Source organism: Arachis hypogaea, unplaced genomic scaffold (genome assembly GCF_003086295.3).
Source record: "Arachis hypogaea cultivar Tifrunner unplaced genomic scaffold, arahy.Tifrunner.gnm2.J5K5 arahy.Tifrunner.gnm2.scaffold_106, whole genome shotgun sequence".
Lineage (NCBI taxonomy): Eukaryota > Viridiplantae > Streptophyta > Magnoliopsida > Fabales > Fabaceae > Arachis > Arachis hypogaea.
Genome location: NW_027255515.1, coordinates 32,986 through 36,593, shown reverse-complemented (window position 1 = coordinate 36,593; position 3,608 = coordinate 32,986). Strand labels below are relative to the sequence as shown.

Sequence of the window (3,608 nt, the reverse complement as noted above, 5' to 3'; positions counted from 1 at the left end):
GAAAGCTAAGAGAAGCTAAGGCACAACTCTCTGTCGAGGACCTAACAGAAATTTTCAAACAAGAAGAAGACATGGCAGCCGAAAACAACAACAATGCCAACAATGCAAGGAAGGTGCTGGGTGACTTTACTGCACCTACTCCCGACTTCTATGGGAGAAGCATCTCTATCCCTGCCATTGGAGCAAACAACTTTGAGCTTAAGCCACAATTAGTTTCTCTGATGCAACAGAATTGCAAGTTCCATGGACTTCCATTGGAAGATCCTCATCAGTTTTTAGTTGAGTTCTTGCAAATTTGTGACACTGTCAAGACTAATGGGGTTGACCCTGAGGTCTACAGACTTATGCTATTCCCTTTTGCTGTAAGAGACAGAGCTAGGATATGGTTGGACTCACAACCTAAAGAAAGCCTGAACTCTTGGGAAAAGCTAGTCAATGCCTTCTTGGCAAAGTTCTTTCCACCTCAAAAATTGAGTAAGCTTAGAGTGGAAGTCCAAACCTTCAGACAGAAGGAAGGTGAATCCCTCTATGAAGTTTGGGAAAGATACAAACAATTGATCAGAAAGTGCCCTTCTGACATGCTTTCTGAATGGAGCATCATAGGTATCTTCTATGATGGTCTGTCTGAACTGTCCAAGATGTCTTTGGATAGCTCTGTTAATCCTTCATGGAGGAATCATCCAAATCTCTCATGGAAGGATCAACAGAGACCTTAACAAGGTTTCAACAACAATAATGGTCGAAGAAACAGGTTTAGCAATGGCAAGCCTTTTCCATCATCTTCTCAGCAACAGACAGAGAATTCTAAGCAGAGCTATTCTAACTTAGCAACCATGGTCTCTGATCTAATCAAAACCACTCAAAGTTTCATGACTGAAACAAGGTCCTCCATTAGAAACTTGGAGGCACAAGTGGGACAACTGAGCAAGAAAATTACTGAACTCCCTTCTAGTACTCTTCCAAGCAATACAGAAGAGAATCCAAAAGGAGAATGCAAGGCCATTAACATGACCCATATGGCCGAACCTGGAGAGGAGGAAGAGGCAGAGATCGCCACTGAGGAAGACCTCAATGGACGTCCACTGGCCTCCAATGAGTTCCCTAATGAGGAACAATGGGAATCTGAGGCTCACACAAAGACCATAGAGATTCCATTGGATTTACTTCTGCCATTCATGAGCTCTGATGAGTATTCTTCCTCTGAAGAGGATGAGTATGTCACTGAAGAGCAAGTTGCTAAATACCTTGGAGCAATTATGAAGCTAAATGACAAGTTATTTGGTAATGAGACTTGGGAGGATGAACCCCCTTTGCTCACCAAAGAATTGGATGACTTGTCTAGGCAGAAACTACCTCAAAAGAGACAAGATCCTGGGAAGTTCTCAATACCTTGTGCCATAGGCACCATGACCTTCAAGAAGGCCTTGTGTGACCTAGGGTCAAGTGTAAACCTCATGCTTCTCTCTGTAATGGAGAACCTAGGGATCTTTGAGGTACAAGCTGCAAGAATCTCACTAGAGATGGCAGACAATTCAAGAAAACAAGCTTATGGGCTTGTAGAGGATGTTCTGGTAAAGATTGAAGACCATTACATCCCTGCTGATTTTATAGTCCTAGAAACTGGGAAGTGCATGGATGAATCCATCATCCTTGGCAGACCCTTCCTAGCCACAGCAAAGGCTGTGATTGATGTGGACAGAGGAGAATTGACATTCAAGTGAATGAAGAATCCTTTGTGTTTAAGGCTCAAGGATATCCCTCTGTCACCATGGAGAGGAAGCATGAAGAGCTTCTCTCAAAACAGAGTCAAACAGAGCCCCCACAGTCAAACTCTAAGTTTGGTGTTGGGAGGCCACAACCGAATTCTAAGTTTGGTGTTGAACCCCCACATTCAAACTCTAAGTTTGGTGTTGGGAGGTTCCAACATTGCTCTGAGTATCTGTGAGGCTCCATGAGAGCCCACTGTCAAGCTACTGACATTAAAGAAGCGTTTGTTGGGAGGCAACCCAATGTTATATTTATCTAATTTTCCTTTGTTATTTTATGTTTTCTGTAGGTTGATGATCATGGGAAGTCACAAAATCAATTGAAAAAGAAAAATCAGAATGAAAAACAGAAAGAAAAATAGCACACCCTGGAGGAAGACCTTGCTGGCGTTTAAACGCCAGTAAGGGCAGCAAATGGGCGTTTAACGCCCAGTCTGGCACCATTCTGGGTGTTTAACGCCAGAAAGGGGCACCAGACTGGCGTTAAACGCCAGGAAAGGGCAAGAAGCTGGCGTTAAATGCCAGAAATGGGCACCAGCCCGGCGTTTAATGCCAGAATTGGCATAGAGAGCATTTTTGCTCGCCACTTGGTGCAGGGATGACTTTTCCTTGACACCTCAGGATCTGTGGACCCCACAGGATCCCCACCTACCCCACCACTCTCTCTCTTCTTTATCCATTCACCAATCACCTCAACACCTCTTCCCCAAAAACCCCTCACCTGTCAAATCCCATCTTTCTCTTCACCACTCACATCCATCCTTCATAAAACCCCACCTACCTCACCATTCAAATTCAAACCACTTTCCCTCCCAAACCCACCCTCACATAGCCGAACCTTACCACTCTCTCCACTCCTATATAAATCCATCTTTACCACCTCATTTTCACACAACCTAAACATTACTTCTCTCCCTTTGTCCAAACCACAAAGCCATCTCCATCTCCTTCATTTCTTCTTCTTCTACTCTCTTCTTTCTTCTTTTGCTCGAGGACGAGCAAACCTTTTAAGTTTGGTGTGGTAAAAGCATTATTTTTTGTTTTTCCATAACCATTTATGGCATCCAAGGCCGGAGAAACCTCTAGAAAGAGGAAAGGGAAGGCAAAAGCTTCCACCTCCGAGTCATGGGAGATGGAGAGATTCATCTCAAGGGTATATCAAGACCACTTCTATGAAGTTGTGGCCTTGAAGAAGGTGATCCCCGAGGTCCCTTTTAAACTCAAAAAGAGTGAATATTCGGAGATCCGACATGAGATTCGAAGAAGAGGTTGGGAAGTTCTTACCAACCCCATTCAACAAGTCAGAATCTTAATGGTTCAAGAATTCTATGCCAATGCATGAATCACCAAGAGCCATGATCAAAGTGTGAACCCGAACCCAAAGAATTGGCTTACAATGGTTCGGGGGAAATGCTTAGATTTTAGTCCAGAAAATGTAAGGTTGGCATTCAACTTGCCCATGATGCAAGGAGATGAACACCCTTACACTAGAAGGGTCAACTTTGATCAAAGGTTGGACCAAGTCCTCATAGACATTTGTGAAGAGGGCGCTCAATGGAAGAGAGATTCAAGAGGGAAGCCGGTTCAACTAAGAAGATAAGACCTCAAGCCCGTGGCTAGGGGATGGTTGGAGTTTATCCAACGCTCAATCATTCCCACTAGTAACCGGTTCGAAGTTACTATAGATCGGACCATCATGATTCATAGCATCATGATTGGAGAAGAAGTAGAAGTTCATGAGGTTATAGCCCAAGAACTTTATAAGGTGGCGGATAAGTCCTCTACCTTTAGCAAGGTTAGCCTTTCCTCATCTCATTTGTCACCTCTGTTATTCAGTTGGAG

At 43.8% G+C, this 3,608-nt stretch overlaps 1 non-coding gene across 1 annotated transcript; it reads right to left on the bottom strand.

Moving 5' to 3' along the window:
- Positions 1 to 476: 476 nt before the first annotated feature.
- On the bottom strand, positions 477 to 584 carry LOC114927277 (small nucleolar RNA R71). The gene has a single exon (XR_003817622.1). It is a non-coding gene; the product is annotated as a small nucleolar RNA R71 (small nucleolar RNA).
- Positions 585 to 3,608: the final 3,024 nt, after the last annotated feature.